The sequence below is a fragment of the Delphinapterus leucas genome, chromosome 10, assembly GCF_059928025.1.
Source record: "Delphinapterus leucas isolate spDelLeu-1000000601 "Yukka" chromosome 10, BTC_Dleu_Yukka2, whole genome shotgun sequence".
Taxonomy (NCBI): Eukaryota; Metazoa; Chordata; class Mammalia; order Artiodactyla; family Monodontidae; genus Delphinapterus; species Delphinapterus leucas.
Genome location: NC_143138.1, coordinates 60,991,861 through 61,015,857, shown reverse-complemented (window position 1 = coordinate 61,015,857; position 23,997 = coordinate 60,991,861). Strand labels below are relative to the sequence as shown.

Here is a 23,997-nt window from a genome sequence, read left to right as displayed (position 1 = left end):
CCCTCTCTTAAAAAATAAAATAATAAATAAATTACCTTCCATTGATGTAGAACATAGATCAGTGGTTGCCAGGGACTCTGGGGAGGGAGAATAGGAAGAAATGCTTAATGGGTAAGAGGTTTTACTTTAGAGTGATGGTATGTTTTGAAACTTGATAGAGGCGGTGGTTGCGCAACATTGTGAATGTACTAAATGCCACTGAATTGTTCATTTTTAAATGGTTAATTTTATGTTTTGTAAATTTCACCTCAATAAATTATTTCTTAAATAAATTAACTTTAAATAACACTGAGAGGTTAAAAATGAAAGAATAGACAACATCCTATGCTAAATAAATGCAAACAAAAAAGAAAAGGCAAGAATACTACTTTCAAACAAAGTAGAATTCAAGGCAAGAAGCACACAGTAGAAACAGGGAGGGAGGATGTTTTAGATACTGATAAAATAAAGTAAGTAAATCATGAGACTTTCTTGAATTGGCAAAACAATAGAGCAACGCAATCTAATGTGCCATGGCTGGTGACTTTAAAATTCCCTTATCAGCCCTTGGAAGCCCAGTACACCAGAAATAAATACAAATTAGATAATTTGAATAGTGTAATTATTAAGCTTTAATTAAGAGGGACTTCCCTGATGGTCCACTGGTAAAGAATCCACCTTATGAAATAATGGAAATGTTCTATATCTGCAGTGCCCAATATGGTAGCCACCAGCCAGAAGTGGCTACTGAGCTCTTGAAATGTGGCTACTGCCTTGGAGGAACTGATTTTTAAATTTTATTTAATTTTAATTAATCTAGGGCTTCCCTCGTAGCGCAGTGGTTAAGAATCTGCCTGCCAATGCAGGGGACACGGGTTCGAGCCCTAGTCTGGGAAGATCCCACATGCTGCGGGGCAACTAAGCCCGTGAGCCACAACTACTGAGCCTGTGCTCTAGAGCCCACGAGCCACAACTACTGAGCCGTGTACCACAACTACTAAAGCCCACGCGCCTAGAGCCCATGCTCCACAATAAGAGAAGCCACCACAATAAGAAGCCTGTGCATCCCAACAAAGAGTAGCCCCTGCTCACCACAACTAGAGAAAGCCTGCGTGCAGCAACGAAGACCCAATGCAGCCAAAAATAAAATATAAATAAAAATTTAAAAAATTAATCTAAATGTAAACAGCCACTTGTGGCTAGTGTCTACCATATTGGATAAAGCAAATCTAGAAAATTAGAACAAAAGTTAAAATAGTCAGAAACGCTACTCAGAAGTTTTAAAGCATGTGCACCCACATACACAAGTATACACATACACACACACAACGTGCACATCTCACACATATTTCCAAGTAACTATTGGATTAAAGAAAAAAGCTAATCCACAGAGCATTACAAAATGAAGACATTACATATATCAAAACAAATGGGATACATACAGAACCACACTGAGTCAAATTCACAGTATTAAATCTTTTCTTCATTATTAAAGAAGGAAGAAGCAAAACAAGTGAACTAGACTTTGAATCTCAGACATCAAAGATAAATGCATAAACTAATTAAAACCAAAAAGCTATAGAAATGATCATAAATCCAAGAGCTTATTCTTCGGAAAAATAGAGAAATTTTTGTTAGCCAATTCAAGAAAAAAACCCAAGAAATAAAAAAATAAGAGATGTGAATTTTTTATTTAAATATACAATGTGATGTAAATCTATGCTAATAAATTTTAAAGTCTTAGTTCTAGTAAAATCAGGATCAAATCAGAATATCAGTAAAAACTGACTTAAATAAAATTTTAAAATTTATTAAAACTTCAAAAAAGCTTCTCTGGCCAAAAGGTTTTGCTGATTAATTTTTATGAGCTAATTCTCATGCAATATGAAATATTCCAGAGGATTAAAAAATTTCAAACCTAAAAGATTCAAGTTGTAAAGCTGTTAAAACCCCAACAGCTAAAGGGCTGACAGGGCTGGTAAATATGTACACATCTTACACACACAGGCACAAACAGACGCATACAAACCACACACCAATAGTACTTCTTCAGAGAGATGAGGCATGCTAAATAAAAATTAGCAAACTAAATGCAGCAGTACATTAAATAATAAATTACCAGGTAAATTTTACAGGAATCCACCAATACCTTTAATATTGAGAAACTGATTAATAAACCCGACCAACAGTTCATTTCTTTCCAAATTAATTTATAGTTTAATGCAATTCTCATAAAGTTCTCAGTGGGATTTTCTTGGAACTAAAGTTCAGGTAAGAATAAATCAGAAAGTATAGACAAGAGCATTTTGCAAAATTAAAGTGATTTTCCTGCCAGATTTTAAAACCAATTAAAAGTTGTACAGAAACTGAGGATTAATGAAATAGAATAAAAGCTCAGAAATAGATACAGGCACATATGAAAATGTGTTATATGACTTTTTAAGCATTAGGAACCAGTAGAGGAGGTATAGATTATTTTTTTAAAAAAACTCTGCTTGGGAAATTAGCCAACGGGATGCAGCGGGAAGGGAATCAATTTGCCTTATTCCATACACCAAAATGAATTTCAGGTGGATTAAGAAGTACATGTAAGAAATGCATCACTTTTTGAATACTGTGAAATATTTCACTGGTCAATGGGCATGAATACCTTTTACAACATAAAAAAAAGCAGCAGACGTTGTTGTTAATGGCCTCTCCTCACTTTCACCAAGTGGCTGATTGCATCTGCTCATTTTCTCCCCTCAGGAGCCCACCCTGGAGTCTGCTGTGAGGTATTAGCACCATGGAACTCCACTGCCAGTGACCCACTGCCTCCGGCCGTACACGACAGTGCCTTGACCCAACAGCCATCGAATACTGTACGGATTTCCACCTGAGGAGAGGGCGTGGGGAGGCCACAGTGCACCTCTGCACAGGGCTGTCCTGATACCTCAGCCAGAAAGCAGACCCAGACTTCAGCATCAAGGTCTTGCCTACTCTCTGCCTTAGGCTCCCAGGAGAATCCAAGACAGAAAACCAAGACGCTGGCTTCCAACAGTAGAGCTCCAGTTCAAAAGATGCATCTTTTCCCTGTTCGCTTTGCTACTGCGTGTTGTCTTTAAGACCTTTTTTTTTTTTCCTTTTTTAATCCCTTTGAATCAACTAGTATTACATGTCAACAATTTATCCCAAAATATATTGTTGGGGTCGGGGGATAGTGGAGGGAAGGGTATTAACATTTAACTCATCAGTTCTTATTAATCTCTCACAAGCATCTTTGTCCTACAAATGCTAAGGAGAAAAGTGAAAACCCCTGTAGTGAGCACTAGGGGCTGTCTAACTTGGGGAGCCCTCAACTCTCAAGGTGTCCCTCCAGCCACCTCCTTCCTGCTGGCTCCTAGCCCACCACACCACCAGTTCCTCCCATTGCTTTGCAGTCACAAGCCACAGGACCGAAAGCTCTGACTCACCCATGCCGGCCCACGTCCACCTGAAACAATGTCTCATCGAGAATTCAGGGTTCTTCCTTGGACTCGCTGAGAGTTTCCTCGCTCTGAAGGGGGGAGGGGCTTGCAAAAGCCCACCACTGGCTTAACTTTAGCACTCTGTCTAGAATCAATAAGGTGTGGTTTAGCATTGATGCATCTAAATGAGGTTTAGGTAACTGGATTATTGCAGGATACAGCCACACAAGGAAACGCCGTCCTCCAAAATTTATTTCCCAATAAATATTCAGCAGAAGTAGTAAAATGACCTTAAAGATAAAAATGGTTAAGACCTGAGAAAACTTGCATGTCTGAATAAAGCAAGGACAAATTGAATTCAACAGACGCAAGAGCTGACACTAACTCCACGTGTGTGGTAGCACATGCATGACTATTTACAGTGTATTTATAAAAGCAAATGGAACTGGAATTTCACTCAATTAATTGAGCATTACCAACTTTTTAAAAATTTGCTCCTGATAAATTCTGAATCTGAGGAAGAAGGCAAAACATGGGAGGCAAGGGAATAGCATGACTGACGTATATTAAGTGACTGTGCTGAAGGAAGCAATATTATTCTCATTTTAATCCTAATAGCAACCCTATTCAGTAGGTATCCCCACTTTTCAGATTTGGAGACTGAGGGCCAGAGTGATTAATTTGCCAAAGTCATACCTTTAAGCTAATTATAACTCGAATGCCTGACAAAGCCTCATTCTGTGTTGTTTTCCACTTCTACAATCTTTTGCTGCTGTGCACATTTCCAGACCTGACTTGCTGCTGAAATGTGTGTTATGATCCATTCCTGATGGGGGTCTACCTATCTTCTGGTAATACTCCTTGCTGATGCTGTGTATGTGTTATCCAACAGAAATGACTCCTTTGAAATAAAGTAAATCTTTGGTTTTTTGTTCTGTTGGTGTTATTAAAAGCAAACAAATACAAAATTTAAAAACACAACAAAAAGATCTGAGTTCCAAATAGAGCGTTTTCTTTAAGAGGCATGAAAAGCAACTATTGTTGTGTTACAGTGTTAAAATACTCAGTTTTCTTTGACAAAAATGTGTACTGTGTAAGCCTTGCAAAAAAACAAAAAGAAGAAGAAGCCTGCTCTATGGCATTTGAATTTTTATAAAGGTTTCCTTGTGCCAAATAAGTGCAAAGATTTAATTTACTATTAAAATCCATAAGCATATGTTATAGCTCCAGATGAATTATTTTGTCATCAAGTGACTTTGATCTTCAGTGTCAATATTTATATTTAGATTAATTTTTATAAATGAAAATATTTTAATGGTTTGAGAAAATGAGGCCAATAGGACCATATCTTTGATGACTTCTGAAAGTATGCTTGCCTTCATGTTATATGCACATTGCCAAGGATTACTGTCAAGAGAAATGATAAAGAAGTAAAAGTCATTTACGGAAATAATGTCTGTGGGTGTGTGTGTTTTTATTTTTTTTGTTTTTGTTTTTGGTTAGAGAAGAGTGGGAGTGAAGAAGGGGTTGTCATTGGAGGGGCCAAGATTCAAAGCCATGGTTACCCCACACCCCATGTTCCCTCCGGTTACACCACCCACCTCTCCATTGCTTGTTCTACTGAGAACAGAATTTCCCAGGGCCACCTCCACTGAGTGGTCACTCAGGTAACACTAGCAGTTCTCAAAGCAGAGAGGAGGGGCAGTGTGATTTTGTGCCTCAGGGGACATTGTTGCAACTTGGTGGGGGCAGGGCATGCATATAGTGGATAGCGGCCAGGGATGCTGTTAAACATTCTGCAGTGAGCAGGACAGCCCCCCCACAGCAAAGAGTTATCCAACTCAAAGTGTCAGTGGTGCCAAGTTTGAGAACCCTGGGTGAGACCCTGGAGGGAAGCCTGGACATCAGTGGAAAAGCCCCTGCCCACCTCTGCAGGGACCACGTAGCTGAGTGGCAAGAAAGGCAGTGACTCTCCCAGAGTCTTGCACAGGCTCAGAGGCAGTTGTTGGTCCTCTGAGGCTGGTATGCCCAGACACTGGCCCCTGCCATCCCCAAATGGGACTAGGAACCAACTACTAAGCTGAAATAAATGAGGGAGTAAAAATATGAATAGAAGCCAAGAGCAGCAACACGGACGGACCTAGAGATTATCATACTAAGTGAAGTCAGACAGAAAGACAAATATCATAAGATATTACTTATATATGGAACCTAAAACAATGATATAAATTAACTTACTTACAAAACAGCAACAGACTCACAGACATAGAAAACAAACTTATGGTTCCTGAAGGGGAAAGTGGGGAGGGATAAATTAGGAGTTTGGGATTAACAGATACACACCACTATATATAAAATCGATAAAGAACAAGGATTTACTGTATAACACAGGGAACTATATTCAATATCTTGTAATAACCTATAATGGAAAAGAATCTGAAGCTGTACACCTGAAAGTAACACAATATTGCAAGTCAACTATAGTTTAAAAAAAGAAGAGGAAGAAGGAGGAGAAGAAGAAGGGAAAGAAGGGGAAGAAGGGGAGGACGGGGAGGAAGAGGAGGAGGAGGAAGAAGACGAAGAAGAAGAAGAAGGAGAAAGAGAAGAAGGAAAAGGAGAAGAAGGAGACGGAAAAGGAGAAGGAGAAGGAGAAGAAGGAGAAGGAGGAGAAGGAGAAGAAGCCAAGGGCCTCCTCTGCCTGATAGGCTAATGCAGTAATACTCAAGCTTGAGTGGGCATCAGAATCCCCTGCAAAAACACAGATCATGGGATAAATCCAGTCATCCCCGTCCTCAGTTTACCTTTGTCTACACTACCATTAATGTGCCTGGCACAATAACGTTTGCTAAACATTCATAACAAACAAGCTAACACTTAGGTTGGTGGGGCATTTCAGATGGGGCTGGCTGGGAGAACAACACTAGGAGACCCTCTGAGATCCTCTTCAGGCAACATTTCTGGACCAAGAATTCCTGACTTCTCTACCCACCCAACCCCCAGACCGTATTCCCATAGGACAGCAAGACATGGAAGACAGCCAAGAGGGTCCAGCCACACTCCAGTTACCCAAGCATTCAGCCTCCCTAACCCAGAAGCCCAAAAAGCTTGTATTGAGCAGCCAATCTGCATCAACACTCCGAGTATTCAAGAGAACTGGTTTGGGTCAACAATTTGAGTGTCAAGAGTGATGGGCAGCTACACTCATAGAAAGTTTACAGCTCTTCTTGCTTCTGGAGTAAATAGGAACAGAGTAAAGACAGTATTTTCCCCTAAGAAATAGGTGCTTCATTTGCCATGACAAAAAAAAAAAAAAATGTGACCCAATATTCACAGCATTTGAAGGCTGCCAGGAAACACTAGGCTCTACTCTTTGATATTCCACACACCAGCTCTGTGGCTTATCACCTCATCTGTAAAATGGGGTTAAAATATATTCCTCATGGTGTTGTTAAAACGTTCATTGAGGTAACACATGAGAAAACTCTCAGCAGAATGCTTGATAACTATGGGTCCTCAATACCGGTTTCCTCCTTTTTCTCTTGAAATAAGAAAATCATTCGAATATAAGCACCATGATTTATTTTGCAGAATGCTGTGCCTCAATTTTTGTACTCACAGTAGAAGAGATTATTGTGCTGCAAATATTCACTCCCTTAACCCCCTAACTCTGGGAGGAGTGCACTACCTCACCCCACTGACGTTGGGCTTGGCCATGTGACTTGCCTCATGGTTGGTGGAGCACACTTCTCTGTCTTCTAGCTGCTATTACAAAATACCAAAGACTGGGAAGTTTATAAACCACAAAAATTTATTTCTCACTGTTCCGGAGGCTGGGAGTCCAAGATCAGAGTGCCAGCATGGTCAGGTTGTGGTGGAAGCCTGTTGCAGACTTCTCACTGTGTCGCCACATGGCAAGGGATCTCTCTGGAGCCTCTTTTAAAAGTGCACTAATCCCAGTCATGAGGGTGGAGCCCTCCTGACCTAATCACCTCCCAAAGGCCTTGCCTCCTAATATCATCATTTTAGGGGTTAGGTTTCAAAGCATGAATTTTGAGGGGACACAAACATTCAGACCATAGCATTATCCAACCCTTGGTTTGGATCTGACCATGTAACTTGCTTTGGTTAATGAGATGTTAGAAAAAGAGCTACTGAGGGGCTTGAAATATATTTATGGAGTTGGGTTTGTCCACTTATATTTGCCGTTCACTATGAGCACAAGCCACAGGCAGCCCACTGGTCCAAGGAACAGACTCAGATCCAACCTACAGCCAAGCTGAGCTGAGCCCAGCAGAGATCATCAAAGCCACCCCAGCCAACCTGTAGACATGAGAGCAAGAATAAATCATTGTTCTTTTAAAACACTGAGTTTGGGAGTGGTTTATCATGCAGTAATAGCTAACTGATACGCTACGTGAAAAATTAGTTTTATAACCTTAGATTAATCTTTGTGTTAGTGATGAAATGAAGATGAGTGAATATCAAAAGTAAAATCATGGGCTTCCCTGGTGGCGCAGTGGTTGAGAGTCCGCCTGCCGATGTAGGGGACACGGGTTCATGCCTCGGTCCGGGAAGATCCCACATGCCGCGGAGCGGCTGGGCCCGTGAGCCATGGCCGCTGAGCATGCGCGTCCGGAGCCTGTGCTCCACAATGGGAGAGGCCACAACAGTGAGAGGCCCGCGTACGCAAAAAAAAAAAAAAAAGTAAAATCACTTGCCAATATAAAAGATGTATAAGCAACTATTGAGCTACTTGCTTTGGACCTTCCATGATATATGAAACTTCTGTTACATTTTTTGGAAGCATCTCTCTCTTTCTCTCTCTCTCTCTCTCTGCATGTGTGTGTGTGTGTGTTGATCTTTCACAAAGGGTCCTGTATTCACTGAAATTTTTGACAAAACTTTAAAGTACAGGAGGCATTTGGTGAGTTCCTTTAAAAATAACTTTCCAAATGACAGCCACTCTATTTTCTCCCAGGGGAAGTATTTCCCATACAAAATTTGCATTTTACAGAACAGTTGGTTGCGTGAGCCTTCTGTCTCTGCGATTGAGTTATAATTATGATAAAGTGCAGGTAAATGGAGTTGCATTTTAAAGAGCTTTCAAGGGACTGGAAAACTTTAATATCCACTTCAAATGTTGGAAACCTCAAAGAAGTTATTCAGAAGGATCCAGTTGGGTAGAATCAAGTCCTCAAATATAGAAATATATGTTTTATATCAAAGTTATCATGTTTGATAAAGATGAAAGATTAAAGGCAGTGCTTCTCAAACTTTAATGTGCAAATTCTGATTCAGCAGGCCTGGTGGGGCCCATGATGCTGCATTTCTAACAACCTTCCAGATGATGCTGATGTGCTGGTCATACTTTGAATAGCACGGTTCGATAGAGTCCCTCAGAGCGTCCCCTGCAGAATTGAGGTCCAGGTACCCACAGCAGTAACCTGTTCATTAGTGCTTCTTTTGTGATTTTTCTCCCTTCATTCTCTCACATTCTCCCTCCCTCAGCATGTACTCTGGGCGTCACCTCCCAAATGAACTACTCAACACAGAATCTCCTTTGGGGAGACCCCAAACTAAGATATCCCCTGCACTTCATGTACATGTTTGATTATCTTTCTCCTGCATTGACCTGAAAGCTTCTTGAGGAAGTGGGCTCCGTTCATCCCATGCAGAGCCTGGCACAGAGCAGGTGCTTGAAAGAAATTTGGTTCACCTAGGCTGGCCACAGTGGTCCTAGCTTTAGACTATGGTTACCATGCCCAAGAGACTCAACTGAAGATGGTGCCCAACAGGCACCCTCATGCCCATCCTGGGGCTGGGGGTGAGCATCCTCCCAACACTAAAGTGTATAGGAGGGATCTCAACAACAAGATGGAGAAGCAAAAGGCTCTCCCAAACCTCTACTTCACCCTCCCCCCTTTTCTAAAGACAGTGGAACAACCCCAGGTGGCAGTGAACGGTCCAGGCACCTGCTGCCCAGAATCCAAAAGCACAAGCCCCTGTATCCACAGATACTCACGACCTGCAGGCCCCAGTGAGACACCAGTAACTTTGGCTTAGTTTAGCGAGTCTCTTAAAACACTGTCTCTAAGCTGTCCAAGAGTTAACACAGAGTTCTTGGGTGCCATCACTCCTTCCTGCCATCACTGATAAGGCAGGGAAGACGTTGAGATGCTCACTTGTTTCACTGACTTCTTTGAACAAAACCCACGTGCTCAGCCAAGAACCGTTTTTTCTCTGTGTGGATCTCTCTCCTTCATCCTTTGCCTATGAAAAGCCAGAACTTGGGGAACTCAAAGGTTAGAAGAGCAGTTTCCAAAGTGGGGTACAGAATACACAAGGGGTACAGAAGATGGTCCACTGAGGTCATGTGAAAGAACAATTAGTCCTTTTACTTATACTTATTTTTTATCTGGAAGTAAGATTTACCAATATTAAATATATGGATAGATGAAAGTACATGTAAGTAATTTATAAATGAATATGCATATTTTGGGGGTGCATTGTCAAACAGTTTTTACTGGTGGGATGTGTGGCCCAAAAAGTTTAAAGACCACCTACTAGTTAGAAAACCTCGTAAACTTCTGATGACTCAAATTCCCCCTCCAGCTAGTCCCCACCGTCACCCCTGTCAGGGACAATGCTAACTCTCAAGATCAAACCCAGTGCTTAAAGGGCAGCTGCGAGAAGGGCAGAGGTGAGGAGGTTATCCAGAGAGACCCAATCTATTGGTTGAGCCCTGAAATGAGTGTTGTTCCATCCCTTTAGGGAAAAGCTTTCTGTCAGTGTTGCCTGTTTCCCTTGCTCTCCTCCCCAGCCCAGGGAGGAAATGTCTACTTACTACCCAGCTATCCTAACTGAACTTCTGAGAGACATCAAGTTATTTTGCCTGGAAACAACCCAGTGGGCAGCCTTGATGAGTGGGGATTTCCAATAAAGTTTCCTTGTGGCTCTTTGAAGTGGATAAAGTTAAATCTCTGCTTGTAGAGCCAGGTGAGCCAGGCTGTGAGCCAGGTGGACCAGGTAACAGCCCCCTCCTCTATCCAGCCTTGCCTTCCTTTGTATCATAGGGCCCAGAGCGAGCCAGCCAGGCAGGCACAGCAGTTTACAGACCCAGCAACCTAAGAGCCTCTGGGAAGTCTACTTGAGCAGGAAAAGTGCACCAAACACCCCCCCACACTCCTGTCAACTCGCAAGATCTTCCATGACTCCAGGAGAGTCTGTCCTCTGCTGTCATCATAGAAAATCTGGGGAGTATGCCTTTGGCACCTCCCAGACAGTGCCACCAAGTTCACAGAGTTCTCAGCTTTGTACTTGCTCAGGGAGAGACAGGACTGGGGGCCTGAGGGCCTCAGACTGTGAGAGCTGCCTTCTCTTCCATGTACTGTGTATATCAAATGACGAGGGGCAGTGCTGGCCCAGGGCCAGGATATGCCCCAACCATGAGGTGCTAGGTGTCAAGGTGACAGGATGAAAAGTCATGTAATTGCTGTCCTCATTCACTGAACAATGTGGTAATTACTTAATTGAAGATGAAAGGACTATTTGCCGACAGTGGTGGTGGTGTTTCCCATTTCACCTCTGTCTTCAACATGCCCTTTCTTTCTTCCCAGTAATGACAATAATTTGCACTTTCAAAACTGTCATTTCTGATTTATTCTTCCCTGCTATTCCATTTATTTCATGACAAACCAATGGGAAGTCAGAAAAAGATTTTCATCTTTAAAAGGAAAAGGCTGGACAAGTATTCTTTGCCCTGATAAATGCAGACCATGTGTCATGAATGCTCTACCACCGAAAACAGGCTCTATGAATCAGTGCTTCCACCCTGTTTGTAATTTGGGTCTTTGTAGAACCATCCTGGTGATGAATGAGTTGCTGTCCTCAGTCTGGCAGAAGAGAGGTTCTTCTTTGTCTTTAAATGACACTGTTATTGTCTTTTCTGTGCCCAGTAGCATTCTTCCTAGTGACCCTGGTCTGTTGAAATTTTGACTGTCTGTGGTACAACAGCTCTGCTGATACCACTTGGCCAGTTGTCAGCTTGGTGCCCATTGATCACTGAACTGTCTAATGACAAAGGAGTAAGTCACCCAGCCTTGACTTGAAGCAGTTAGGATTCTGTTCCCCTGGCCTCCACTCTGTCTTTGATTGCAGGGGAAAATGGGCATCCTGGCTAATGCTAAAAAGACAGATCTAAATGTGGTTGGAAAGTCTGTTCCAGGCATCATCAGAGCTGGGCTGTAACGGTGGATAATTTTGGACCATAGCTCCTGGTAGGGCCCCATCTACCCTCTGTGGGTCACAAACCATTAAAACTAGGAACTTTCTCAACTCTGCATTTTCCCACATTATATTCAGTCCTCTGGAATGCTTCCCTCTGACTTTGAAAACTCCTACCCATCCTTTAAGAAGGCTCAGTTCAAAAGTCACGTCCTCTCTGATGGTTCCTGATCCCTCCCCAGCCCAGGAGAATCCTAGTGTAGCCCAGATGGCTGGAGGTAAGAGTAGGATCCATGCCACGAAAAATCTAGGTTCAAATCTACACTGCTTCAAACCCCTAATTCTATTTCCCTTAAAGCCCAAAGACTTTCCCAAAAGCCTGTGAATTTGTACTTATGGAGATCAACGGTTTTGTGTCCTTATTGCAGCCTCTGTTTTGTATTGCATCAATCCAGAAGGGAAGTTTAACCCTTTCACCATTTGCACTTAAAACAACAGCAACAACTAAGAGATCAACCAGCCCTGTAGTAGACCTCACTGAAGGGTTGATGGGCAGCAGGAGTTGGCAGAGGCTGGGAGTGGGGAAGAAGTCGGGGAGCAGGGGCATATAGCATATCACCTAGTAGCTGAAAATCTAATTTAGACTTTCCTGTTCCTCAAAAGTCTTTTTTCCAAACAATAGTGGGCTCCCCCCACAGCACCAGTCTCCTCCTGTGCCCTGACTCCTCGTCTTTGACCTACAGAATGGTGTGGCCAACTCCCAGGGCCTCTCTGATGCCCTGACCCCACCGAAAACTCAGGGCATAAGTGTCCCACTTTCTGCCCCAATCACTTACCCAGAGACAGTTCTCTAACTGCTCAGAGCACTGGGACTCACTGTTAAGATATCATTCCCCACCTAGTTACATGATCCACTCCTTCATCTGTATATAGAGCATTTTGTGTGTTTCCCTATTTTCATCCCATTCATACAGATATATGTCATTTATGTGCATGTCTGGATTGATATGGTGCATTTTGTCTAATCCATGATTCGTGGTGAGACACTGAAAAGTTCAGAAGGGAAGTGACCTGAGCAGATTTGTGAGTTTATTTTTTTTAATAGCTCTGAATTTTTAGTGTAAGGAACATATTGTATCAGGGCAAAGAGACTGTAGATAGACAAACTAGGAGACTTCCTATAGAGTCCAGGAAGAAATCAAGACAGCTTAGATTAGGACAGTGAGGAAGGAGAATTTTGTTGGATCCAGAAGACATTTTGGAGGCAAAAATGGGATTTGGGAATTGGTTGGATATGGATAGTGAAAATGATTGAAGTGCGAAGGATGCACGCAGACCTCTGGCTGGTTCTATTCATTGAGCTGGGGGCTGGGGAAGGAAGACTCCTTTTTGGATATGTTTGATTTGAGATGTTGGTCAAGTGGAGAGGTCTGGGAGGTGGGTGGATCCACAACTGTAGAGATCAGGCTGAAGTTAAAGATCAGAAAGCTGTTAGGACCTGGATGGAGCTAGAAGCTGTGCCTACAGATGGGATCACTGATGGAGTTTATAAAATAGGATAAGGACCGAGGGCCCTGGCCCTGTAGAACTGGACTGGCAGAGGGAAGAGCAGTCAGAAAGGTAGAAGGAAAATCAGGAGAGAATGATGTCTCAGGAAACAAGGAAGTTTAAAAAGGAAGTGAATGAGTGGCTACTGAGCAGTCAAGTAGTATAAAGACTGGAAGACATCAGGGCTCTGATTTCATGACCGGATTGCACTAACCAATACAGAAATGGAAGCACAAGGTTGAGCAGAATCTTGATAAAAGGATCAAGTTGGGTCAGATTGAGTTTAAGGTGCTTCTGGGACATCCTGATGGAGATAACCACGTGAAGATTATAAACACACATTCACTCACTGAATTCACTGAATTCAGCAACATGTCTTAGTGTCTAGGCTTTGCCAGGCTGGTACCCAGCACGAGATAGGCTGGGCGGGTTGGAGGGGCGGGGGTCAAAGATCTGTGTCGAGCATCTCAAATCCACGAGTCTGGCTTGTTCTCCGTTCTTTCCTGTTGCTTCACGGCTCCTTCATGGTGCCTTTTGCTCCTTTATTTTGACTGAATGACACATTTGGGATTTGGAAAATGCGTTCCTGCTGCAAAAGAACTTGGATTCCCTATGATCTTGAGCATCTGTATTACACCCTGAGGCTCTGAACTGTGTGGGTGGAAAGGATACTCAGAGTCCCCTGGGGTGCTTTTTAAGAATACACATGCCGGGACTTCCCTGGTGGCGCAGTGGTTAAGAAGCCGCCTGCCAATGCAGGGGACACGGGTTCGAGCCCTGGTCCGGGAAGATCTCACATGCCGCAGAGCAACTAAGCCCATGCGCCACAACTACTGAAGCCTGCGCTCCTAGAGCCCGTGCTCCACAACAAGAGAAGCCACCGTAATGAGAAGCCCGCGCACCACAACGAAGAGTAGCCCCTGCTTGCCACAACTAGAGAAAGCCTGCGTGCAGCAACAAAGACCCAATGCAGCCAAAAACAAATAAATTTATTAAAAAAAAAAAAGAAAGAATACACATGCCATATATCTGGAGAAAACTCTAATTCGAAAAGATACACGCACCCCAATATTCATAGCAGCGCTATTCACCATAGCTAAGACATGGAAGCAACCTAAATGTCCATCGACAGATGAATGAGTAAAGAAAATGTGGTACGTATATACAATGAAATATTACTCAGCCATTAAAAAAGAATGAAATAATGCCAGTTGTGGCAATGTGGATGGACCTAGACATTATCACACTAAGTGAAGTAAGTCAGACAGAGAAAGAAATATCATATGATATCACTTACATGTGGAATCTAAAAAAAGTGATACAAATGAGCTTACTCACAAAACAGAAAGAGACTAACAGACATAGAAAACAAAATTAGGGGATTTCCCTGGTGGTGCAGTGGTTAAGAATCCGCCTGCCAATGAAGGGGACACGGGTTTGAGCCCTGGTCCGGGAAGATCCCACGTGCCGCAGAGCAACTAAGCCCATGCACCACAACTACTGAAGCCCACGTGCCTAGAGCCCACGAGCCACAACTACTGTAGGCTTCGCACCCTAGAGCCCGTGCTCCACAACAAGAGAAGCCACCGCAATGAGAAGCCCGTACACCACAATGGAGAGTAGCCCCTGCTCACCACAACTAGAGAAAGCCAGTGCAGCAACAAAGACCCGACGCAGCCAAAAAATTAATTAATTATTTTTTAAAATTAATTAATTATTTTAAAACAAAATTATGGTTACCAAAGGGGAAAGGGGGGAAGTATAAATTAGGAGTATGGGATTAATAGATACATCCTTGTATATATAAAATAGATAACCAACAAGGACCTACTGTATAGCACAGGGAACTATACTCAATATCTTGTAATCATATATAAGGGGAAAAATCTGATAAAGAATATATATATGTGTATATATATATATATATATATGTATAACTAAATCACTTTGCTGTACACCTGAAACTAACACAACATTGTAAATCAACTATACCTCAATTAAAAAAAATTTTTAAGGAATACACATGCCAGCCCCCATCCCCCTTACAAAATCCTAACATTTCACACAATTCTACTCCCTAATCACCTCCCCACCCTTGCCCAAGACACTAGTGATGCTGAAAGTAGGTGTTCCTGAGTTGGAGGGTGACTCAGAGACCAAGCAGAAAGAGTGGAGAGGAGCGAAGAAAGGAGTGGCAAGGTCCCCAGGTTTCCTGCCAAGGCTGCTGGGTCAGTGGCAGCTCCATTAGCGGAAACAGTGAGAACAGATTTGGGCATTAGAAGTACTTTCTCTTGCTCTGAAGTTTGCTCAAACTTTCGCTTGAACTGATTTTTCAATCTCCACATTTTGTAATTAGCTACTGTGAAAGACATCTAAAATGATCGTTCCGAGTAACTAAAAGACTTGGACTGCTTGTACCATTTCCTCCACTACTTGTAACTTAGCATTCTGGCTGTACAGCCTGGTGACTGAGTGTATGGCTAATAATTTCTAATATTTTCACAACATCCTAGCTCATGCATGAAGACAAAGCTCATCCCATCTGTTTTTTCTGCTAATGGGTCAGTGATGTCCCCACAGCTAAATTATAGCAATTATATAGAAAATAACATGTTTACTTTGAAAAGCCAGATTTGGTTTTCGTGGCTGGGTAGTTTTGACAGATGCACAACTGTTTCTAAGAGGGTGAAGGTCTTTACTCTTTTACATCTGTAAGAAAAAACCACATGGAATCCCTTTCTGCAGTTACCGTAAAAAATGCTATTGAGGATATTGTCCATTATATTGCCTGGGGTCCTTTATTTTGGAATTATACTCCAAGAAGCAATGACATTGCCCTCCAAACTCACTGCTATTACTGACAGCTCTGCAAATTTTCATGTTTCTGTGGAAAAGTATTATTATTAAAGATGCCTAATATTCAAAGGGGATTGAGGTGAGCTGAACTCAAGAGTAGATTTTCTTTTATTTAATCTGTTTTCTCACTCTCTCTCTATGTCCTACCCATTTCTCAAAGCTGAATGGCTTTATTTACATAATTCTCCATGTTTGTTTCCCTTCCTCAAAGACGCTTTTGATGCAGAATAACTTCCTCTCCATGTTTATTTTTCTTTAGCACAAGGGGAATTCTAATGCATTTCCTTTTTGCCAGTAGCTCATGACAACCAGTGTAACCCAAGTGGAAGAGATCTGAGACCCTACCTGGTGTCATGGATATTTGGAAATAGCTGTCTCCTCTACTTCAGCGCTATCCCCCTCATCCTGACACCATGATGCCACTGAATGCAGCTGTGGGGTTGCCTGTCCACTGGGCTCAACTGTCCTCTGCTGGTGACCACCACTCATAACCCAGCCTTTGGGAGGCATACTTCCTTCCCTTTGCTTCCAACACACCACCTCCTGATTTTTCCTCTTATCTTAACAAACACATAGGCACAGTTTGAGCAGAGAAGGAGTCACTATTTCCAACTCCTTTGGAAATAGTGTGACCAATGATATGGAAGAAAACCAACAGAGGGTGATGTCACAGAAGCCAAGAGAAGAAAGGAGTAGTTCACTTCATCAAATGCTGCAGAGAGGACCAAGTCAGATGGAAACAGTGAGATGGCATTGGGTTGGCAATATGGAAGTCAAGCACACTTGGGCACGGATGGTCTCAGCATAACAGTGGATGTGGAAGCCTGTTTGGAGGGGTTAAGGAGAGATGAGTCATGAGCAAGTGGAGAGAGTGATGATAGACAACTCTTTGGAAGAGTAGAGAAATGGGTCCTGGCAAGAAAAGAATATAAGTCAAAGGGATTTTTGTTTTTGTCCTTTTAAGATGGAAGATTCCAGAGAATATCTGCATCCTGGTGGAACTAATTCTCGCTATCTAGAGATATTATAAATGCAACAGGGAGAGGGGGATACTTCCAGGAGAAACATCTCTGAAAGGGCAAAAGAGGAAAGCAGGGATACTTATCCATGGTAACAAGCTGGCAAGGCAGAGAGCAGAGGTACAAACACAGTGAGATTTGGAGATTTGGTGACTGGATGATGTTTGTTTCCATCTGATTGCTTCTATATTCTTAGTAAAATATGAACAAGGTCATCAGCTGAGAAGGAACATAGGGGATGGAATTTGGGTTTGAGAAGAGAGAAGATGTATGAAATCATCATTGTACAGAGTGAGAAGAAGAAAAACATCCTAGGAAGTGCAGTAAGAAGTGTGGCGCTGACTGCCCATTTGGGGTTTGTGGTCCAGAATTTTAAATGAGGCCAAGGTAAATAGAAATATTGCCTGGAAAGCACTTAACCCTGACCTGGTACATAGTGCACACCCAATAAATGCAAGCTATTACTATTTTAACACATGAATATTTCTCCTTTTCTTTGCTTAGATGAGATACAATCCTGTCAAAAGAAAGAAGGAAGGAAGGGAGGGAGGAAGGAAGGAACTGAATCTTGGGTTACATTGTTTTACCAGTATTGCAAACCCATTAAATAAAGAAAATGTTTCCAATAAAAAAGGTGATTAAACTCAAAAGTCTTGAAAATGTAGACCCAATGGCCCAAGAAACTGACAAAACATGAAGAGCATGAGGCTGTTACCAGAGCTTTGTCCAGCCCTGTGACATAACGACATCATCGTTCTGGGATTACATACCATAGTAGGCAGACTATGATATGGGCATATTGAACGTAAAAAAAAATAACTGGTGTCTCAGTTAAAAGAGTAATCGAATCAATTAAGTAGCTCTCATATTAAAGTGAGCTAAGAAAAGAATTCAGGCAAGCTATTATTACAACGAAAATATCGCCATAAATTTGAGACTTGGGAACGTCACTGGTCTATCCTTGAAATAAGAAGCAACAACCTCCTACGTCATCCCACTTCCAGAAATTGTATGAGGTCCTATAACATGCAGCCTTAACTCCCACACTGTGGTCCTCGACCTGCCCTTATTGGGTGGGGAGAGGAGGCAGTGTCCTTGGAGAATAGAGCCAGCTGATCAATTAAAATCTGTTTGTTTGTTTTTTCATCTTATTGAGATGACCATACAGCTTGTGTCCTTAAATTTGTCAGTGTATTGGGGAAGGGAGGGATCAGTCTCTTCACAATGTGGTAGTGCATCATTTCTGTACCTCCAAGTTAAAGCTCAATGAAATGATGCTGTGTGGCTTTCCAAATGTATGTTCTCAGTACCCCTTTACAAAGAGCTTTTCTGAAACTAGGTGACTTACAACTATGATGTTCACTTTTCTTTCCCATGCTGTCAAGGGGTCTCATCTCCTCTGAGAGATACAAGGTCTCCATCACCTCTGCTCGAGTATCACCAAGTCTCCATTCCCCTTCTCGGTGTCCCAAGGTCCCTCCAACACTACTAATTAAAATGCAACTCCTGGGAGTAGTCTTGGTTGTGTTCGAGTTGTAAAAGTCTGTCGTTGTGATTTGTTAAAGACTTGGGGTGTGGAGGATTCCTCAGCCCCTGGCTGGTGAACATTTCTCTGTGCTCCTACAAAATGGCAAAACTCTATATTTAAATCTTTGTATATTAAATTCTGAAGCGTTTACAGCAATTTTAATAATATACTTGCTTATGAAAGTTTATCCTGGCATGTCTGGGTTAATAATATTCTTTTGGATACAGTACTGACTTGATTTGCTAATATTTTATTTAATATGTTGACAATGAATAAGAGAAACTTTTATTTTTTGCTTTTTTTGTATCCTTTTTATTACCATTTTATTGAGATATAATTCACATAACATACAATTTACCCATCACCATAATTAATTTTAGAACATTCTCATAACTCAAAAAAGAAACTACAGAACAAATGTATAGGTACCAAGGGGTAAAGGGGTGGGGTGGGAGGAATTGGGAGACTGGGATTGACATATTGATACTATGTATAAAATAGACAACTGATGGGAACATACTGTGTAGCACAGGGAACTCTACCTAATGCACTGTGGTAACCTAAATGGGAGGGAAGTCCAAAAGGGAGGGGATATCTGTATGTGTATGGCTGATTCATTTTGTTGTGCAGTGGAGGCTAACACAACATTGTAAAGCAACCATACTCCAATAAAAATTAATTAAAGAAGAAAAGAAACTACATATTCAATAGCAGCCACTACCCATTTCCCCTCAAACACACCCCCAGCCCAAGGCAACAACTAATCTACTTTCTGTCTCTATAGCTTGGCCAATTCTAGACAATTCACCTAAGAAGGATCATACAGTATGTGGTCTTTTGTGACAGGCTTCTTTCATTTAGCATAATGTTTTCAAAATTCATCCATGTTGTAGCATGTATCATTCCTTTTATGGCTGAATATATTCCATTGTATGGATATACCAAATGTTGTTTATTAATTCATCAGTTTATGGACATTTGGGTGTCCTGGGTGTTTGAAAATTGGTATGCTTTGCATTGGATACAAAGTTTTACACATATCTATTGCACCAAACATATTAATTATATTATTAAAAATATCTATATCTTTACTTAATTTTCGTTTACCTTACATGTCTGTTTCTGAAACAAACGTGTTACTGTATTCCATTATGACTGCAAACTTTTCAATTTCTCCATATTTTTCTTTTCCTTTTCTGCCTTATATACGTTTTGCCGAGTTGTAAGGAATATAAAAGTTTGTGATTCACATTCTTGGTCCAATATAACTTTGATCCAAATGAACTATCCTTCTTTGTCCTGCTTAATGTAATTCTTCTTGAATTCATTTTTTTTTTTTTTTTTTTTTTGCATTATGCGGGCCTCTCACTTCTGTGGCCTCTCCCACTGCGGAGCACAGGCTCCGGATGCGCAGGCCCAGCGGCCATGGCTCACGGGCCCAGCCGCTCCACGGCATGTGGGATCTTCCCGGACCGGGGCACAAACCCGCGTCCCCTGCATCGGCAGGCGGACTCTCAACCACTGCGCCACCAGGGAAGCCCTTGAATTCATTTTTCCTAATAATATTGTTATACCGACCCTACTTTTCAACTTGCAGTTGCTTACAATAACTTTTTCAATCTTTGTCATTTGACCTTAAATGTGTCATAAATAGCTGCTATATAAAGTTTTGTGACCATTTTTCATCAAAACTAAAGAGGTTACCTTTTAATAGAAAAATATAACATTCACACCTGTGATTACTGACAATTATGTACTTTTTACATCTTTATTATGACTTAATGTTTTAAATTTACTCTATGATTTCTTGTTGCTCTTTTATACCTTTTCCTGTCTTTTGTTGGATTGAAAAATGCATGAAATTTCTATTCTTCTAGAAATCACCCATAAAATATTTCACCCTCCTTACATACCAATATGATTTGGACATAACCATCATTTTTACTGATTTCTTTATGCACCTATATTCTTTTATCCCATGTCTTTCTCTTCCTTGGGTTTTTAATTTTTCTGGAGTATATCATCAATATTGTCCACGGAAGTAAACCTTCTGGGTTTTTAAACATTTTGAAAATGCCTTTATTTTGCCTAAATACAGGATTTCAGGTTCAAAATCTCAGGATTTTAAAGATATTTCATAATCTTTAATAATCCAGTGTTGCTAGTATTTAAGCATGCAGTTTCCTCCATCAACTGATTTCTGGGTGTTTTTTTTTCCTTTAGGAGGAAAGAAATGTCTGATCCACTGATGGCACATCCTTGTTGTTTACTGCTGGATTTAGTCTTCCCCAAAATATATCTTTTCTGACATTATTAGGGATCTTTTGATAGTGAAGATACCAAGTTAGCCATCTTGAGCCAATTATTGTTCCCTTCTCTTTAATGATAGTGTAACCCTTGATTATTAAGTTTAATGATCTATCATTCAAATTCCCACTGCAGGTTAAGTAGGTTTCTAGAAACATGATTTTACTTTTGGCCTTTGCAAATACTCATAAATGAGTTTTGCTCTAACACAATTCTACTATTTTCAGTGATAAATTAAGTCCTTCTTAACTTACAACGTTTTCAAGCATTTCATTTATAACACGCATTGCTAATATAACAATCAAGTGTTCACGATAATAAGTTGAGATTTTTAAGTGACTTTTTCTGACCTAGACACTAGATCTAGGTCCTCCTAGAAGAGGAGTCCCACATCTCTCAAGAACCGGCCTGCATTAGGATCCTTGTTGAGTCACCAGGAGCAGCTGGTGGGAGGCGTGACCTCAGCGATGTTGAATTCAGAGTGCAGCAGCTGAGGCAGAGAGTCAGTTATGCTCACTGAAGCAGGAAACCTGAGCAGCACATCATCACAAGGCCGCCGCAACCAGCAACCTCTGGATGGATGAGGATCCGAGGTCCTCACCTGTTAGTATGTCTTCATGACTGGCTGATATAAGAAACAACTGCATAAAACCCACCACTGTCCTTCACGGTAGGCAAACTGCTGGGGACACTGTCCACTACATCACAGCATCCCCTTTATGATAGCCCAAGAAAAACACCTCCTGTGGCTCTGGGCCAGGCAAAGTCACTCCTCCTGCACAACTAGTATGTTTTCATCCTGTAGACACATGGACTTCCTAGCTGATTTTCTCGTTGTCTTACCATTAGGAAGTTAAAAGCCGGATCTGGGGTCTATCTCTAGCTTTGGGGGCTTTTATTTCTCAAATATTCTAACTTTTTTTTTTTTTAATCTTCCCTGATTCCTTTAGTCAATACTACTGTTCTCTGCAAGTGATCTAAACTCCCTTCGGAAATAAGGCATGAAATAATCACCTTAAACTAGGCTGGTACCATTTAGAACTAAAAATACTAGATTTAAGTGCTTTAATTTGTTCCTTTTATAACTTTACATATAGGTCAAATCCTTTCACTCTAAACCAGTGCTGTCAATAGAAATAGTATGTGAGCCATATGTAACACTGAATTTTCTAGGAGCCACATTTTAAGAAGTAAAAAGAAGCAGGTGAAATTGAGAAAATTTAAGTCTTCCAAAGGTCAGTGTGTACTTTATAGTGAGAGCACATCACAGTTTGGACCAGCTACACTACAAGTGTTCAATGGTCAGGTCTAAACACAAAAGCTATGAATGATGACCGGGGTCAGAAGAGTTTTCCAGATTATAATTACAACGTATCCGACCTGTATTCATAGTTGGCTTTGATTGAAGATTTCTGAGCTCCTGGGGGTTTCTAATGCAAACACTAGGTCTTAGAAAGTATAAGCTCTCCTGACAGGGGTAATGACCATGGCAACCCAAAGACTTCTGGATCTTTTTTAACTTGTCTATGTTCATTTGTTATTTTTTTTCTTGACTGGACCACCCTTGGCTCCTTCTAAGAAATAACATAATATAAAATGGTTTGGGGCGTCTAGTAACAAAGAAGGAAAACAGAAATAGAGACGCATTTTGCTTATTCTGAACTTCATCCAGAGTAGTATTAAAAATTACTTTAAAGCATGCTGATAAAGGTACAAGACCAGAAAACCACTGTAGGTGTAATCAACTAATGAACAACAAAAAATGTTTGATTCTCCTTGTTTTAGAACCAGCTCTAAAACTTTACACTTTAGTTTGGATAATAAAAGTGTTATTCATTTAAATCAGGACTAAAAGACCAAAAATGCAGTTAAATTCCTGAGAGTTGAAAATTTGATTTTTTTAGGGAAATTATTTAACCCATGAAAGCCTCCATTTCTACATGAATATAAACAGAGTAATAACTACATCACAGAATGGCTATGAAGATTAACAATACTGTGTATAAAGCTTACAACAGGCAAATAGTATGCACTCAATAAATGGTACCTATCATCATAGTTAATCACTAAAGATTATTAAATCCTGGTATTCCTAACCTGGAGTCTGCAGATCCTTGGTCCATGGCTAAAACTGTGGGGGTGGGGGATTCCTAAAATTGGATGGGAAAAAAGACTCCACCTACATTTTCACTAACCTCTAACCCAAATTTAGCCTTTTCTTCATTATGAATGCTGGCAACATCCCAGTAGTACCTGAAGGATCTGTAACTTTGCACCAATAGAAGTCACAGATATTTTCATATTACACTTCTGATGCTACAGACATCTCAAAATATCTTTTGTTTATCACCTTTTTGAAATTCCAGCCTTTGTGAGACCTGCTGCTAGATCTTGTTAATTAATGCACTAGTAAAGAAGCAATACTATGTTATCAATGTACTGTTTTTAATTTCAGTATAATAGGTTTCCTTTGTAATCCTACATGTTTTATTTCATGCACTTAAAGCATTATTCTGAAAAGGGGTCCATAGGCTTCACAAGACTGCCATGGCACAAAACAAGGTTAAGAATCCCGAACTTTTAGTCTATCTCTTTGCTTCCAGAAAGCGAACCAAGTTTGACAATTGAGCACCTGCCTGGGTGAGCCCATTCCCATAGTCTCAGGTTTGTTCTCCTGTGTTTAGCTTGATAGGAAGATATTACTGTTCTGGTATCAATCAACCTTCTGTCAATTAACCTTCCTGTTCAAGGTTCTGTATTTAAGTTGATGGGCTGATTTTCTGGTGTGTTCGGTCGACCTGGGGGACATACATGGCCCCACTGGATGCCAGGCCCCTGCTGAAGGTGGGCAGTGGTTCTGAATTGTGGTCCCACGCCAGTAGCATCAGCATCTCCTGGCTGCTTGTTGGATTTGCAGATTCTCGGGTCACACCCCAGACGTCCTGAAACAGAAGCTCTGGGATCTATCAGTCTGTATTTTATTAAGCCCTAGGGGAGATGCACGTTAGAGTTTGAGAACCACCGCGCTAGGGAATCGGAGGGCAGCCCAATCCTGGGCAGGAGGCTCCCACCTCGACCCTTGGTAGGGACG

The 23,997-nt window shown here is 41.3% G+C and overlaps 2 long non-coding RNA genes across 2 annotated transcripts in view; both read right to left on the bottom strand.

Annotated features, from left to right (window-relative positions):
• LOC149748256 (uncharacterized) overlaps positions 1-23,997 on the bottom strand; it is a 349,957-nt gene that overhangs the window by 225,165 nt on the left and 100,795 nt on the right. The gene's annotated exons all lie outside the window — the stretch shown is intronic.
• Positions 831-23,997, bottom strand: part of LOC149748257 (uncharacterized) — a 36,618-nt gene continuing 13,451 nt past the window's right edge. The window contains exon 2 of the long non-coding RNA XR_016394712.1: positions 831-23,848. This is a non-coding gene — a long non-coding RNA (uncharacterized LOC149748257). The remainder of the gene's footprint in view (positions 23,849-23,997) is intronic.